Source organism: Acinonyx jubatus, chromosome D1, assembly GCF_027475565.1.
Source record: "Acinonyx jubatus isolate Ajub_Pintada_27869175 chromosome D1, VMU_Ajub_asm_v1.0, whole genome shotgun sequence".
Lineage (NCBI taxonomy): Eukaryota > Metazoa > Chordata > Mammalia > Carnivora > Felidae > Acinonyx > Acinonyx jubatus.
Genome location: NC_069390.1, coordinates 59403702 through 59422651, shown reverse-complemented (window position 1 = coordinate 59422651; position 18950 = coordinate 59403702).

Below are 18950 nucleotides of genomic sequence, written 5' to 3'. Positions count from 1 at the left end.
TACTAATAGCATAGCAGGAGACCTTCTTTTTGAAGTATAGTTGGGCCAGTTGTTTCAAAAAGTTGATTCAGGCAGGAAATATTAAAAAAAAAAAATCCTTCACCATGCCCTACCAGTACCACTAAGATCATCAAACCTGTTAATTTCATCCCTCATGGTAGCTCCCATCCCCACTCCTGGCCTGTATGGTAGATGTGAGTCACCACCTCCAAAGGCTACAAATATTGCTCCAGGCATAAATTTTGATTTGCAACTTTGCAGGCTTTCCTGCTCACAGAGACCACATACGTGACCACAGGCTGAAGTCGGAGGAGAAGGGAGTGGGGGTGGCCCTCACCATGGACCACAGAAGAGGAAGATGTGGAGAAATCTGAAAGGAGGAGGTGGTTGGGGAGAACTGGAGGGAGGTGGAACCATGAAGTGGGAGCTACTTCCGTGGCCAGCTGTTCCTCATGCAGCAGGGCATCGCAGCCTGCAGAACTGGGCTGGTCCTGAGCACCTGGTTTGGAATGAGCACTTTTGCCCTGGAGGCCTTGGCAAGATTTCTTTCCCCATCCGACCCTTCCCATGTTGGCAACATTGACTCTTGTAAGTCCCAGAATGTGGGGTGAAGGGATGTGGCCTCCTGGAGAGGTTATGGTGTCCTGAAGGGAAACCCCTTGTCTCCTTGTCAAAGTGATACTGAACTGAACCAGTTTGGCCTTGCCTCCATGTTGGGATGGCTGGGGAACACCCCACTATGTTAAGCATATTGTAAATTATAAACTCTATTGATTTAGGGCTCTGTGTTTCTTTTTTCTTTTCTTTTCTTTTTTAAGTTTATTTATTTATTTTGAGAGAGACAGAGAGAACGTGAGCGGGGGGGGGGGGTGCAGAGAGAGAGAGAGGGAGAGAGAATCCCAAACAGGCTCTGCGTTGTCAGCAGCCCCCCAATGGGGGGCTCGATCTCCCAAAACTGTAAGATCATGACCTGAGCTGAAATCGAGAATAGGATGCTCAACCGACTGAGCCACCTAGGTGCCCTGTAGAGCTCTGTGTTTTTAAGTCAAACTGGAGCCTACCTCCACTCTGAACTGGAACCATACAGTTAAGGCAAGATCCACCTGCTCATATTATAATCAAACACACACTTCTGATTTAGTTGTTCTTGCAGTTTAAAATTAGACGTTGTTGTCAGAAAAAAAAAAAAAGCAGCTGTGTTTCAGTGCTATTCAGATCTGTGACTGACCCAGTTTTCAAAAATTAAAAATGTGGCATTGGTATTCATCACATCTTTGCGCCTTGCTCACATTCTTAAGATGAGCATTGAGAAGTGTTTTCTGAGCTGTGAGGCTATGGAAAAGAAAGGGCCTTGACCAGCCCTCCAGCAAAATTCCAGAGGTCCAGGTCTTGCTGAGATTTACCTTCACATGCTGAAAGGAAGATGGCAAAAGAGACCTCTCCGAAGGGTAACCAGGAAAACCATAAAAACCAAAATAATCATGGAATTGTTTATGCCAATGTTGTCAATATTTTTGCCACCACTACCCTCATGATAGAAGAGAGCTACAGAGTTGAAACCTTACTCAACCCTCCCCTCCCATCCCTGTGTGCAGAGGATGTGGCTGCCAGGATCCTCCCCCAAGCCTTGTGAGAACGTTGGTGGTTTATTCTAAAGATACCAAATGAATTGGGACTGTCCTCTGTGTCTGGTCTTTAGGATTTCCAGAGTGCCTGGTTATCTGCGTGCTTGTTATATAAAGCACAGCTCTCTGCCTTCCCCAGTGGGAGTTACAGGCGGCTCCCCTCTTGTCCCATACTCCAGCATGTGTACACCATCAAATATGAGCGGACATTTAAGGAAAACAGTAAAGACAAGATAAACTAACAGAAACAAGTAGTAACACTAGAGGAAGTCAAGATAACTCAGGGGGAACAAACAAACAAAAAACTAAGGAAATGCATTTAAAAGAATCATCTGGGGCGCCTGGCTGGCTCAGTTGGTAGGTATCTGACTTCGGCTCAGGTCATGATCTCATGGTTTGTGAGTTCGAGCCCTGTGTCAAGCTCTATGCTGACAGCTCAGAGCCTGGCACCTGCTTTGGATTCTGTGTCTCCCTCTCTCTCTGCCCTTCCCCTGCTCGAACTCTGTCTCTGTCTCTCTCTCAAAAATCAGTAAACATTAATAGAATCATTTGGGGGTGCCTGAGTGGCTCAGTGGCTTGTGTGTCCAACTCCTGATTTCAGCTCAGGTCATGATCTCAGGGTTTGTGGGGTGAAGGCCATGTTGGGCTCTGTGCTGACAGCACAAAAGCTGCTTGACTCTCTCTCTGCCCCTCTTCAGTGTCCTCTCTCTCTCTCTCTCTCTCAAAATAAGTAAATAAACTAAAGAAAAGAAAAGAATCGTCTAATGCTCATAAAAGATGGTGCATCCACAAAATAAGAGCAGGTTGTTATGAAAAAGCAAAAACTCAGTACAAAATGAAGGCTTTCCTACAGGTGACAACAGTCCTAGTAGTTTCTATGACATCACCTAAAATGATCTGTGAAGCAAAAAGGAAGTTTCCTAAACTATCAACTGCAAAAAGAATTTTGATTCAACCACAAGGGACTGAATTATCTTTCTATGCTCTCCTTTGCAAATGATATTACAAAATCGTTATCCTATGAAGAGGGCTATCAAAAAGTAAGCAGCTAAAAGTTATAGTGAGAAAAAAGCATATAGAGGTGTGTCATGTGGTGAATTAATAACAAGCTTTGCTTTTCTCTGGCTGTGAGCCTTCTAAAAGTTGTGCTGTGCTATAATTTCTTTTCTTACTCTGAATAAAAATGTACCGTCAGCTATAATTCTGTATTCATAGTTTAATATCCTTTTTTTTCATGTGTGTGTTGCCAAAGCGAGTGCAATATTCTTTTTTTCAGGCCCCACAAAACCTGCATGTGCCCCTGGCAGTGAGCTCCATGGCCTGTGGATAGAACCAAGAAGGTGGCAAATGAACTGCAGAAGGATGTATGTATACTCTCAGATTGCAATTCAGATACCATCAAACCTATGGCTCACACTATTTATTGTGCATAGCTACATGTACAGGTAGTAAAAGTGTGAAAACATACACTAGAAGATACACACCATTTGTGAGAATAGTGGCCTTGGGGTCTGGGGTGCTCTACTTTGTACTTATTTTCTGAAGCAAGAATGAAAAAATGTTACCACATTTGAGCGATGGATACATGGATGTGCTATTATTCCCAGTGATTTTTCTCTTTTCTATTTATTCATTTTTTAAAATTTTTGATGTTTTTATTTGTTTTTGAGACAGAGAAAACATGAGCTGGGGAGGGGCAGAGAGAGAGGGAGATTGGAAGTGAAGCAGGCTGTGCACTGACAGCAGAGAGCCCAATGCAGGGCTCAAACTCACACCTCATGAGTGATGAGATCATGACCTGAGCTGAAGTCAGATGCTTAGCTGACTGAGCCACACAGGCTCCCCTCTCTCTTCTGTTTAAATTGTACAGTTGTAAAGTCAGATTCCCTCCAAATTTGGGGGAAATTGTCAAACAGTCTTCTGGCGTCCTGTATTTCTCATGACACATTTTGTCAGTCAGATGGCATCCTTTGCGGGTGACCTGTTTTCCTCTCTTTATCCTTGTGGTGCTACTCTTTCATGACAATCTGTCAGCCTGTAGACGAGTCCCTCATCATGCTGGGCTTTTGTGAACTTTCCAAACTGAGAACCCTGATCCTTTAGCTCCAAGTATTTCTATTCTATTAGTTCTCTGTCAATTTTATCCTTGCCTTTTCTGTTCTCTTGCTGGAACTCCTGTTAGTCAAATGGTAGACTTTCTATTTTTGCCTCACATTTTATGTAGGCATTTCCCCCTATTTTATGGAAGGTTTCTTTTACCATCTTATAACACTTTTATTAAATTTTTGGCAATTATATTTTTAACTCCCAAGATTTTTTACCTTTTTCATAACATCCTGTTTTTATTTTGTAGATGCTCTGTCTTCTATGAAGATATTAATGAAATGTTTTTAATTATACTAGCTGTTTCTTTTTTGTGTTGTTTTGTGGTTGGGTAGTTTAAAAGTATATACCAATGTGGATTTTTCTTTAAAGGGTGAAAAGGCAGTGAGGGTCTACCCATTACAAATTCAAATCTTGCAATACAGATACAAAAACATTTCAGGATTCTAAAATATATTTTCAAAAACTCAGAAGAGAAACCTGAATGCAAACAAAGTGGAAAAAGTTTATTCAAAAAGTTGATAAAACTCTAATTTTATCTAATTTATCCATTTAGATATTCTGATATCTAATTTTTAAAATTTTATTTATTTTTGAGAAAGAGACAGACAGAGCAAGTGGGGGAGGGGCAGAAAGAGAGAGACAGAGACAGACAGAGACAGAGAGAGAGAGAGAGAGAATCCCAAGCAGGTTCTGCTTGTCAGCACAGAGCCCTGTGTGGGACTCGAACCCACAAACCACGAGATCATGACCTGAGATGAAACCAAGAGTCGGATGTTTAACCAACTGAGCCACCCAGGCACTCCATCTAATATATAATTTTTAACTGAAATCTGGAAATATGTTTCTGAAGGTTTCAGTAAAATAAGTGAGAAATTCGAGTCCTGATTTGGATGTGTATGCAACTTCCTACAGACTGTGTTACAGTATATGTTGGGTCTTTGTTCCTAGTTCCCAGCACAAAGCTCCTAAAACTGTCAGAATTTCCTAAGTGATAGGAATGCCTTTTGTTGTTCTTTATGAGCCCCTTTCAACCACACTTGGTTTATGCTAATGTGATGACTCAGAATGGGGCCCCATAATGGCTTCAGAGTGAGAGCTGGTCGCCAAAAAGACCAAATGGAAGAGTAGAGAGTGGGAACATTTCCTCCCCATCCTCTGACTTCTGGGAAAATGAAGGGGACTGAAGAATGGGTTATAAAAGCTCTTGGGGCACCTGGATGGCTCAGTCGGTTGAATGTCCCACTTTGGCTCAGGTCATGATCTCATGGTTCGTGGGTTTGAGCCCCATGTCAGGCTCTGTGCTGACAGCTCAGAACTTGGAGCCTGCTTCAGATTCTGTATCTTCCTTTCTCTCTGCCCCTCCCCCACTCATGCTCTGTGTGTCTCTCTCTCTCTCTCACAAATAAAATAAACATTAAAAAATTTTTTAAAGCTCTTGAACTACAAGATTCAGAGAACTGAGTTGGTGAACACATCCATGTGCCAAGAGGGGGGCAAACCCTGACTCCCTGGGGACAGAGACTCCTGTACTCTGGCCCCATCTAGTCCTCTGACTATGTACCTCCTCATCTGCCTGCTTACCTTTTATGTGATAGTAAATATAGCACTTTCCCAAATTCTGTGAGTCATTGTAGTGAATTATCACCCAAGAAGGGCATTGTGGGAACCCCTGAATTTGTAATTTGTTGGGCAGAAGTGTGAGTAGCCTGGGTACCCACTTTGTGGCTGGCATCTGAAGTGGGAGCAATCCTGCGAGGCTGTGGGATCAGCGCTAACTCTGGAACTTAGTGTCAGAATTGAACTGAAGTGTTGGACACCCAGTTGGTATAGAATTGGTGTGGAACAATGACACGTATCTGGGGGCAGAAGACATCACAGACTCATTTGCCATTTGTGGTAATGTGTCCTGCAAACAAAAATTTTAATAAATTCTATTTTATGTGGCTTCCATCAAAAAAGAAAAAATAAGTATATATTGAGTATGCTCTTGACAAGAGAGAATTTCTAGTTTGATTCACTGCCAATGAGAACCATATCCTCCCTCTTATAATCTTACACATCAGATAATTGGAAGAATTGTCCAGAGACTAACTTCAGGATCCGTTATTGTTTCTCCTCCACTGCCCACATTCGTGTGCTGGACACCACAGGATGGGTCCACACTGAAGACCGTTGGACACTGCTGTCTCTGTGCTATCTGTCATAATTCTGGTACTGTTGGTAGAGTGGGCAGTAAGAATATTCTTGGAAGCTATTCCTATACCGGAATGGCTACTAATACCTATATGTGAAAGTGATTATGAACCACATAAATATATCCAGCTAGACCAAAACTAAAGTTATCCCTAAATTAGCTTATCTTTAGCAGCATCCCCCAAAATGCCTGTGGCCAACCACCACCACATTGCACAAGGCATAGCTGCAGTGGAAAGAAAGAGTGGTCTTAATTGCTTGTGGTGAAATGATTTTGCCTTTGCAAGATTTCAAAAACACATGACAAAGCAACCACATTGCTGTAGCTCTCCACGTGTAGGAAGGGCCCGTGCAAGTGAAACTCCAGGAAGCTTCAGCTTCATGAGCTTCACAGGAAATCAAAATGCAGGCACTAGAGTCAGATTGCTCTGGTTCCAAGCACAGCGCCAGCACTTAGTAACTTCAGGACCTCAGGTAAGTTACTGTAAGATGGGGGTCAAGATCATAATTATGTCATGGGGCTATTGTAAGGATTGCATGATATAATACTTGTAAATCACTTAGAGTAGTGCCTCACATGGTTAGCATGTCATTAACACTATCTTCCTGGTGTCTGGGGCGGGGGGGCGGGGAGATTATCCAATCTCATGTTTTTGAACACTGTCTATATGCTAATGACTCCAAAGTTGAAAATGTGTATCTAAGCCCGATCTACCTCCGAACAATCTTCACCAAACTAATAATACCTGCTATTTATCCTTTGCTACCTTTTTTGTTGTTGTCGGGGTTCGGTTGACATATAGTATTTTATTAGTTTCAGGTGTACAACATAATGATTTGACATACGTATATGTGGTGGAATGATTACCAAAATAAGTCTAATTAACATATGTCACCTTCCATAGTTACAAAAAAACACTTTTTTCTTGTGATGACTTTTAAGACCTACTCTAAGCAACTTCTAAATCTGCAATTCAGTATTATTAACTATAGTCACCATGCTGTACAGTAAGTCCCACAACTTATTTTATAACCAGAAGTTTGTACTTTTGGGTCCTTTTCACCCATTTCACCTCGCCCCTCCTCACTACCTTTTGAAATTAGTACTTTGTACTAATTCAGTACAATTCTTCAGTACTAATTCTTTTAAATACGTTAAAAGGTAAGTAGTGTTGGAATCCTTGTGCACTGCCAGTCGGAGATTATTCAAAAAAGTAAAAATAGAATTGCCATATGATCCAGAATTCCACTTCTGGGTATATGCCCCAAAGAACTGAAATCAAGGTCTTGAAAGGTGTCTGTACAACCACGTTCACAGAAGTATTAGTCATTTTGGCTAAAATGTAGAAGCAACCCCTGTGACCCAGTGCCAAGAACAGACCTGACGCATGGTAATAACTAACATTCACTAGGTGCTTATTATATCCTGGGCACTTCAATGGGTTTTACATGTGTTCAATTATTTAGTCTTCATGTCAACTGTTTTAGGTATTATTAGGTACTACTATCACCATTTTCTAGGTGGTAAAACTGAGGTATGGAGAAGGCTAGGCTTTACAGATCTAGACTCCAATCCAGGTCACTTTGCTCCATGATCTTCACTCTTTTTTTTTCCCCCTTAGTTTCCCCCAGTTTTATTGAGATATAATTGACACATAACATTGTGTAAGTTTAAGTTCTATAACATGTAGATTTGCTACATTTATAAATTGCAAATGATTATCGCTATAGTATTACTCCCACCTTCCTGCATCCAGCCACATAATTACCATTTCTTTTTTGTAGTGCGAACATTTGAGATCTACTCTCTTACTAACATTCAAGTATATGATACAGTATTATTAGCTATAATCACAAGCCATATGTTAGAACCCAAACTTGTTAATCTAATCACAGGGAGCTTGTGCCCTTTGAGCAATATCTTCCCCCCACCTCCCAACTCCTGGTAACCACCACTATACTCCCCATGACCTGCACTCTTAATCACTATATTACACAGCCTCTATGGCGCTCAACAAAGTTACTCCTTTGCTATTCAACGTAATTTCTTGTATCCAATACCACTCATCTTTTTTTCTTTCCTGAAGCTAAGACTTTCTCTTAAAATATGCTTATTTGGAGAGTTAACACTGTGCCAACTATTTCTAGCATACAGTTCATCTACCTACTAAAAAAGAGTAGGAAGGACCCTTAAGTTCTGGATTTGGGATGAGGAAATAATTGAGTCCACAAGAGTATCCAGTTATTAAAATAGAATGAATTCTACTCAGATTTTCTAGAAAAGGTAAATCTTTTTTAAAAAATAATTTATTTTTGGGGCGCCTGGGTGGCTCAGATGGTTAAGCGTCCGACTTCGGTTCAGGGCATGATCTCGCGGTTTGTGGGTTCCAGCCCCGCATCGGGCTCTGTGCTGACAGCTCGGAGCCTGAAGCCTACTTTGGATTCTGTGTCTCCTTCTCTCTGCCCCTCCCCCACTTGTGCTCTGTCTCTCTCTGTCTATCAAAAATAAATAAATGTAAAAAATTGTTTTTTAATTTACATCCACGTTAGTTAGCATATAGTGCAACAATGATTTCAGTAGATTCCTTAATTCCCCTTACCCATTTAGCCCATGCCCCCTCCCACAACCCCTCCAGCAACCCTCTGTTTGTTCACCAAATTTAAGTCTCTTATGTTTTGTCCTCCTCCCTGTTTTTATATTATTTTTGCTTCCCTTCCCTTATGTTCATCTGTTTTGTATCTTAAAGTCCTCATAGGAGTGAAATCATATGATATTTGTCTAGAAAAGGTAAATCTTGGTTGCATGACAGATTGTATAGCTAATCTGCCAAACAATATTTGTGTATCTGGTGAAATCTCAGGGAAACAATAGGAAAGGGAAGTCCACGATTTTACTTGATAGAAGACCACAGAGGAAGAAATAATAATACGTACCATTTACTTTGTTCCAGGCATGTCATTACCTTATTTAATTAAAAAATATTTTTTTACCCTTTGACCAATATCTCCCCCATTTACCCCACCCTAAGCCCCTGTCAACCATTCTACTCTCTGTTTCTATGAGTTCGGCTTTTGTTAGATTCCACATGTAAGTGAAATCATGCAGTGTTTCTTTCTGACTGGTTTATTTCACTTAGCATAATACCCTGAAGGTCCATCCATGTTGCAAATGGCAGGATTTATATATATATATATATAAATTATATATATATAATATATAATTCTATATAATATAATATAATAATATTATAATAATATATATTATAATATATAATATATATTATATAGTTATATATGTATACATATGTATGTATACATATATACACACACATATATATATACATATATATCTCACATTTTCTTTATCCATTCATCTATTAACAGACAGATTGTTTCTATATCTTGGCAGTTGTGAATAATGCTGCAATGAACATCAAGGTGAAGATACCTCTTTAAGATAGTGATTTCATTTCCTTCAGATATATCACCAAAAGTAGGCTTGTTGGATCCAATTTTAATATTTTGAGGAACTTCCATTGTATTTTCCACAGTTGCTATAAAAATTTACATTCCCTTAAACAGTGCACAAGGGTTCCCTTTTCTCCACATCTTTGATGACACTTTATCTCTTGTCTTTTTGATAATAGACCAATTTAACAGGTGTGAGATGATATCTCATAGTGGTTTTGATTTGCGTTTCCCTGATGATGAGTGATGTTGAGCATCTTTTCATGTGTCTGTTGGCCATCTGTGTGTCTTCTTTGGGAAAATTTCTGTTCAGGTCCTCTGCTCATTTTTAAATAGATTATTGCTATTTGAGATACTTGAGTTCTTTATATAGTTTGGATATTAACCCCTTATCTGACATATGGTTTGCAAATATTTTCTCCCATTCCATAGGTCACTTTTTCATTTTGTTGATCATTTCTTTTGCTGCAGAAACTTTTTAGTTTGATGTAACCCCACTTTGTTTTTGCTTGTGTTACTTGTGCTTCTGGTATCATATTCAAGAAACTGTTGCCAAGGCCAATCCAAGGAGCTTTCTCCACATGTTTACCTCTAGAAGTTTTATGGTTTCTGGTCTTGAGTCTTCAAGTCCATTTTGAGTTGATTTTCATGAGTGGTATAAAGATAGGGGCCCAGGGGCACCTGCGTGGCTCAGCTGGTTGAATGTCTGACTCGATTTATGCTCAGGTCATGATCTCGTAGTTCATGAGATCAAGTCCTGCATCAGGCTCTGAACTGACAGTGTGGAGCTTACTTGGGATTCTCTCTCCCTCTCTCTCTGCCCCTCTCCCGCTTGTGCACCCACATGCTGTCTCTCTCTCTCAAAATAGATAAACATTAAAAAAGATAAAGATAGGGGTCCAATTTCATTATTTTACATGTGAATATCCAGTTTTCCCAACACCATTTATTGAAAAGACCTTCCTTTCCTCATTGAATATTCTTGTCTCTCTTGTCAAATATTAGTTGATCATATATGCCTGAGTTTTTTTTAACATTTTACTTATTTTTTGAGAGAGAGCATCAGTAGGGGAGGGGCAGAGAGAGAAGGGGATAGAGGATCCGAAGTAGGCTCTGCACTGACAGGCTGACAGCAATGAGCCCAACGTGGGGCTCAAACTCACGAATCACGAGATCATGACCTGAGCCAAAGTCAGACACTCGACTTACTGAACCACCCAGGTGCCCCGGGTTTTTTTTTTTTTAATGTTTATTTATTTATTTTGAGAGAGAGAGAGAGAGAGAGAGAGAGAGTGAACCCATGAGTTGGAGAGGGACAGAGAGAGAGGGAGGGAGAGAATCCCAAGTAGGCTTCATGCTGTCATCGCAGAGCTCAACTTGGGGCTCAATTTCATGAACTGTGAGATCATGACCTGAGCTGAGATCAAGAGTTGGACACTTGATCGATTGAGCCCCCCAGATGTTCCAATGCATGAGTTTTTTTTTTATTCCTGGGCTCTTGATCTTGTTCCATTGGTCTATGTGTCTGTTTTTATACATTTGGTATTTAAAATATCTTTGTGTTAGTAGCTGGCATTTGCTTCATTTAGACACAAGGAAACTGAGATAGCAGTATTTTGTATAATGTCACAGAGCTAGGGTGAAGGTGTATTCAAATCGTTTTGATTCCAAACCTGTGCCTTCAGCTTTATACTATTACCTCCTGATATGGTGTGTGGAACTTGCTCCTAAACCTCAATAAACTTCTCTATTTCTTTTGTTCTCACCTGTTACCACATATAAGAACACAGGTGTATGCATGCTTGGATTTACAGGGTATTATTTCCATATGGGAGAACACGTACTTTCATATAATTTTGTATTATAAACAATGCCTTGTAAAGTTAACAATAATTCAGTGAGTTAATTGCATTTATATTGAGACTGTGTTGCAAATTGTTCAAATAGCACCACTTAAGAGGCATCCACACACACCACAGAAGTATGAGTGCAAACACAACATCTAGAGAGATGATGTTTACAGCAGCTTCAGCAACGAGGGTATGGATGAGTCACAACTGAATCATAATACATACATGTCTTAAAGTCTAGTTATTAGATAATGTTAGAACAAAAATGCTGCTGGTGCAAATACGTGTCACTACCTGTTCTACAACACTTAACCTTCAACAAAAAAGGGAAAGCTAAATAACAGTAATTTTATTTTTTATTTTATTTTATTTTTTAAGTAGGCTTCATGCCCAGCAGCACAGAGCCCAATGCAGAGCTTGAACTCATGACCCTGAGATCAAGGCCTGAACTGAGATCAAGACTCAGATGCTCAACTGACTGAGCCACCCATGGTGCCCCTAAATAACAGTAATTTTAAAGAAGAAGAATACTAGACATTGAAAATCCCAACAAGGGTGCCTGGATGGCTCAGTTGATTGGGTGTCCGACTCTTGGTTTTGGCTCAGGTCATGATCCCAGGGTCATGGGATCAAGCCTCATGGCAGGCTCCACGTGGATCCTGCTTGAGATTCTCTCTCTCTCTCTCTCTCTCTCTCTCTCTCCCTCTCCCTCTCCCTCTGCTCCTCTCTCTCCTTCATGCACACACTCTCTATCTAAAATCAAAAGAAAAGAAAGAGAATCACAACAAACTCAAGACAACACTATAAGGAAAACAGAGAGTCTATTACCCAAGTTAAGAACATTCCAGCCATCTGGGTGAGGGATGAACAATAGAAGGCTAATCGGGGTTCAAAGATTGGCCTGGCAGCAAGACTTCTTAGTGGAATACTAAATTTAGAGTCTTTAATAAAGTCTGGTAATAGCCCAATTTTAGTCTTTGAATATCACATCTTAGTATTGGATAATTCACTTAGTGGATTACTAATGAAAATGAAAGCTTATAAAATATGAACTCTGGGGTCAGTTTGAGGCCCATCAGTAGATGCTAGCTCATTTTTTTTTAATGTTTATTTTTGAGAGAGAGAGAGAGAGAGAGAGAGAGAGAGAGAGAGAGAGAAAGAGAGAACAAATAGTGGGTGGGGCAGAGAGAGAAAGAGACACAGAATCCTAGGCAGGCTCCAGGCTCTGAGCTGTCAGCATGGAGCCTGATGCAGGGCTCAAACACACAGACTGCGAGATCATGACCTGAGCCAAAGTCGGACACTTAACTGACTGAACCACCCAAGTGCTCCAATGCCAGCTCACTTTTAAAAAATCTCTTACAGAGGGAGGAAAAGCATAAAGAATCAGAGTTATCAAAAAAGGCTGGTCTTCAATCCCCACTTTCCAGGGATGGGAACTTGAACAAGACTCTTAGCTGGTCTGGGCTTCAGTGTCTGTGAATCATCCATCCGTCATGGCAGTGTTAGAGAGCTGATTGTAAAATTTCCAGACGTTTTGTAGTCCAGTTGTTAAACCATTGGCACCTTGATATTAGCCACAGTGGGAGTATTACACCACAAAAATTGGCAAAGGCTACAAACCAGGGAATGTTCCCCCCAGAAAACTGGTTTACCAGTTTTCATTCCTTACTCCCCTCCAAACTATCACCAAATTGTGTGAAAGAGGAATAATGATTCTTCCGTGAGGATTAGATTGTTTTGGTGTTGAACCAAAGCCAGGTAATCAATAAACATTCATTGTGTAGGGTGGCCATCAGGCACAATCACGTTTAATTTCCATAGCGGCCTTTAGAGATAGAAATTATTATCCTCCAGGATAATTATGTTTTTGGAAACACGCAGAACACTGAAATTCAAAACATCATGGATGAATCTCACAGGTATTACATTGAGTGAAAGAAGCCAGACACAAAATAATACAGACTGCATTATTCCATTTATATGAAATATATGAACGGATAGAAGTGCATGCACTGATGGAAGGTCATAGAAACCAGAATGCTTGTCTCTGGTGGGGAGGGGAGTGGTGAGAAGGCAAGTGAAGGACATGTTGGAGTGGTGGAGTGTTTCTCTCTCGTGATCCAGGTGGGGGATACACAAATGCATACCGATGCAACAATTCGTCGGGAAATACACTTATGATGGCCACAGCTTATAATAAAGTACTTCTCACATCAACAAGAATTTAGTAAAAGGTAAATTGGATTGAAATTAAAAGGGAGGGTGCCTGGGTGACTCAGTCAGTTAAGCGGTGGGACTCCTGATTTTGGCTCAGGTCATGATACCAGGGTTTGTGGGATCAAGCCCTGTGTTGGGCTCTGGGCTGACAGTGTGGAGCCTGCTTGGAATTCTCTGTGTTCCTCTCTCTGCCCCTCCCTGCTCTTTCTCTCTCAAAATAAATAAATAAACATTTAAAACTGAGATTAAAAAGGAAAAGAAGAATTTGAGAAAGTATATTTTATAAACTGGAAAGCACCTTTCAAATGTTGGTTGCTCTCATTACACATCAAGCTTGAAGAACACAGAGCAGCAAAGTTTCCTTGACTATCTCTGTAGCTCCTGCTCCCATCATGATTTCCTCACCTCCAGGCCACAGCTCTCTTCTCCCCTGGACCCACACCTCTTTACTCCACAACTATATACTGGTGTTTTACACCAGGTACTGTTCTTTTTTAAAAAAAAATTTTTTTTAACGTTTTACTTATTTTTGAGACAGGGAGAGACAGAGCATGAACAGGGGAGGGTCAGAGAGAGGGAGACACAGAATCTGAAACAGGCCCCAGGCTCTGAGCTGTCAGCACAGAGCCCGACGCGGGGCTCGAACTCACGGACCGAGAGATCATGACCTGAGCCGAAGTCAGCCGCTTAACTGACTGAGCCACCCAAGCCAGGTACTGTTCTTGGCACAGGGCCACATGAGTGAATGAAATAGACAAAGACCTTTGCCTTCATGGGGCTTACATGCCCTAGATATCTCTCCCTGGATGTACCTGAGACTGTCATGTATCCCCCACCTCTGTGATTGCACTGTCAACTTCTCGGGAACCTGGCAGGAAATCCCTGACCCCTCTCTCATAAATCACCCTTGGCTGACTATTATGTGTCCCGAATGTCTCTCAAAACCTCCCACTTGTCTGTAATTCGACTGTCCTGCCCTATTCTCATCCTTTCTTGTCTGACTTGATACTGGTCTCTCTGTCTCCAGTCTTGTTCCTGCTTATTGTTTTTCAGACAGCAGCTAGAATGATTATAAAATGCAAATCAGAACCCAGTTGCTTTCTGCCTAAACCTGCCTGGTGGCCCTGACAGGTGAAAGTCTAAATTCCTTACCATGTCCTCATGTCCTCAGCTGTCAGGTGATGTCAGGTGATGGGCATAGCTGCTAAAACCTGAGTCAAAATTCCAGCTTACTAGCATGACATTGGGCAAAATTTTTTAGCTTCTCCATGCCTTACTTCCCATCTTTAAAATGGGAAAGATGATAGTACCAATCTCACAGTTGCTGTGGGGATTAAATTGGTTATTGCACACAAAGCAGTAAGAATAGTGCCTGACCCTCAGTATAGATTTAAGAAGTGCTCATTTTCTAACAGGGTCGCTGTGATGTTTAAATAAGTTAAAACAGCTAAGAGGCTCTGCACAGCACCCATGTGTCTTAAATGCTTTGTAATGTCATTGCTGTTATATCTCTAGCCTCACCCCTTTCCCCTCTTCACACAAACCTGCCTCAGTCCTGCGGGTTGTATCTCTCCCACACCTCCAGGCCTTGGTATGGGAGTTCTTCCCTTCCTATCTCTTTTCCTGTCCATCTCCCACCAATCCTTCATGGCTTTGTGCAGATACCAGTCCCTGGCTGCCCCACCCTCAGCTAGATTGGTTCCTCCTCCTCTGTGTTTCCCTCTTAGAACCTGTGTGCACTTCTATCACAGCACATTGTAATTGTTTATTTAATTTTTTAAATGTTTATTTATTTTTGAGAGAGACAGAGCTCAAGCCAGGGAGATGCAGAGAGAGAGGGAGACACAGAATCCGAAGCAGGCTCCAGGCTCTGAACTTTCAGCACAGAGCCCAATGCGGGGCTCAAGCCCATGAACTATGAGATCATGACCTGAGCCGAAGTTAGACGCTTAACTGACTGAGCCACCCAGGCTCCCTTATAATTGTTTATTTAAAATGTACTGAGAAGCATCCATCAACAGATGAATGGATAAGCAAAATGTGGTCTATGCACACAATGGAATATTATCCAGCCTTTAAAAGGAATGAAGGACAGATATATGCTAAATCATAGATGAACCTTGAAAACATTATGCTAAGTAAAATAAGTCAGACACAAAAGGACAAATATTGTGACTCCACTTCTATGAAGTACCTAGAATAGACAAATTCATACTGACACAAAGTAGAACACAGGTTGCAGGAGCGGAGGAACAGGGAGAATGGGTACAGAGTTTCTGTTTGGGATGTTGAAAAGGTTCTGGAGGTGGAGAGCAGTGATGTTTGCACAATATCATGAATATACTTACTACCACTGAATTGTACAATTAGAAATGGTTAAAATGGTAAATTCTGTGTTGCGTATCTTTTATGATAAAAGCTTTTTTTTTGTAATGTGCAAAGAAACAATTTAGCCTACCTGTTCTAATCTTGGCTCGAAATCCTGGCTTCACCAGGCTCTGTGACCCGGTGTAAGGTATGTAACTTCTCTAAGCTTCAGTTTCTACATCTGTAGAAATAGGTAATTTCCCTTCACTAAGTTGCATGTAGAATACTTGATGCAGAACCTGGATAATGGTAAGTACTCAGTAAGTGTTTTCTCTTATTATTAAATGGTGATCTCTTTGGGCGTAGGGTCTGTGTCTCCATCACGGTTATACCCCAGGTGCTCAACACGGTAGGTGCTCGGTGCATGTATGTGAAATGAATGAACGGCTCACAGTCTCCTACTTCAAGCCCCTACTCCAGCAATTCTCAAGTGTGGTCTGGGAGCCCATGGCGGATATGTCTGTGAGGTCAAGACTAGTTCTGTAAAAATAGCATCAAGGTGCTACTTGCCTCTATTCTGGTCTTCACAGGAGTGCAGGGAGTAGGAAAAGTTCATTGATGTGGCTTCAGATTCCGCACTGCAACCAGTCTTTAAGAAATTCCCTCTAGTTGGGGCGCCTGGGTGGCTCAGTCGGTTAAGTGTCTGCCTCTTGATTTTAGCTCAGGTTGTGATCTCATGGTTCATGAGACTGAGCCCCACATCAGGCTCTGTGCTGACAGCATGGAGCCTGCTTGGGATTCTCTCTCTCCCCCCTGCCTCTCTGCCCCTCCTGCAAACTCTCTCTCTAAATAAATACACTCACAAAAAAACCCTCCCACTAGTCAAGTTTTGGTGTAGTAGCAAAGAAAAATATGCACTTACCTGAAAAAAGCAATTAAAATATTCCTCTCTTTCTCAACTACATATGGGTGGATGGATTTTCTTCATTATTCTTCAGCCCAAAGAACATATTGCAACAGATTAAATGTAGAAGCTGTTATGCATTTGTGTTCCATTACTCCAGGTAGTAAAGAGATAATAAAAACATAAGCAATGCTCTTCTTTTCACTAAATGTTTTTGTTTGAGGAAATATGGTTATTTTTTATAAAAACATGCTCTTTAGGATAATGAACAAAGATTATTTTGAAATAAACTCATAAGTATTTTAAAATTCCTCAGTTTTAATTTCTAGTATAGTACATATTGGTAGACAGAACCCATATAAACAATGTTCTTTGGGATCAGTTATTTTTAAGAGTATAAAGGACCAAAAAGTTTGAGAACCACTCTCCTGCCTTGCACTTGGATCCCTGCCACCCCACCCAGGACAGCTGGTTTGTAGCGTGTGCTTGAACACTCCATCAGATGGAGAGGTCACCACCGCCTGGGTGGCTGGTTTTATCTTTGAACGACTCTGACAGCTAGAGAGCTCTGGCAAGGAGTCAAAAATCTGTGTTTTGGAGGCTCACATTGACTGGTTTTAGACCCACCCCTTAGTTACCCACATCACCGTATAGAACCTTCTTCCAGGTCTGAAGACAGTCATTAGCTGCCCTTTGTGGTGGCCCCTGAGGGAATCAGCCTGTTCTTTGGATGACTAATGTGCGTGTATATTTTTGAGTCAGCCAGTGATTTGTGGGAAGCATTGCCAAACCAGATAGCTACAGCTGCTTTTCCAGGAACCAGAAGATTATCTCCAGCCCCACACCAAATTTAAGAAACTCTTTTTGTTGTTTTTCCCAATATATTACAATTTTTGTTGTTTATAAATCGCACATGCTTATGAAGGAATGAAAAATGAAATGAAAATTGGGTTACAGCCCTGACTTTCCCGTGTTGGCATTTCTCTTTCAGGCTTGCCTTGAATGCCATTCTTTTCAAACATTCCCTGCAAACAGATATGTGCACTAGGCCTCCAGAGGTCTCTCGGGTTGACAGGCTGCCTGCCGCATGGTGAAGGGGGCAGCTGTTGGTCAGTCAGCAGCCCCTGAGGACAGCTGAAGCAAGGCACTCAGAGGGAACAGGAAGCTCCCCAGGAGTGTGATTCTTCTGCAGTCTGAAGGCACTTTAGGCCAGATCTCTTCAGGCTATGTGGGGTTGGAAGGGAGCTACGACAGCAGAGACTGGTAAATTCTTTTCTGCATTTTTTGGGGGTAAAATATGAAGTTCTTCCGGAAATTCTACTTCTGAGAATCTATCCTAAGGAAATGATGAGAGATTTAGATGGCATTATGTTCTGTCATTATTCATAAAATTTGGAGACAAGCTAAATGTTCTACAATAGAGGTAATTTTAAATCTATGTGTAAGGGGGCAGGGTTTAATTTTAAATCTATGTGTATGGGAAATCTCTGTATCTTTTCCTCAATCTTGCTGTGAAACTAAAACTGCTTAAAATATCAAGTCCTTTTTTAATATTTATTTTAAAATTTATTTTTTAATGCTTATTTATTTTTGAGAGAGAGACAGAGTGTGAGGGCAGAGAGAGAGGGAGACACAGAATCCGAAGCAGGCCCCAGGCTCTGAGCTGTCAGCATAGATCCCAATGCAGCGCTTGAACCCACAAACCGTGAGATCCTGACTTGAGCCAAAGTCGGACGCTTAACTGACTGAGCCAGCCAGGTGCCCCTAGAGTACAGTTTTTAAATAAATATCTGTTGATGAAAATTTCTAAAAGGTAAATAAGAAACTGTATATACATACAGTCTTGATTACATAATATTTTTGTGACAAAGTGAAAAAAAGTTTATCTTAATGGCACCAATATGACTCGTATGGTGGAAACTGTCTTTGTGGAAACATTCTGAAATGCCCAGCAGGCACAGATGTTAGCAGATGCCCACCTCAGAGAGGGGAAGCTGCTTTTCATGAAGCAAAGAGAGGAATCTGGTTTATTCTTTGTAAAAAGAAGGAGGAAGAAACAAGCACTCTTGCAATTGCAAATGACAGAAACTTAACTCTATCTAGCGTGAGAGAAAAAACCCAGGTATCTAATTACAGATGGTTGGATTCAGGGACTCAAACTTTATCATTTATATGTGAGTTCTTTCTCCATCTCTTGATTTTCTTTTCTTTTGTTGGGATTCATTCTCAAGCGGGCTCTTCACATATGGTGGCAAAGATGCGCACTAGCATTGCTAG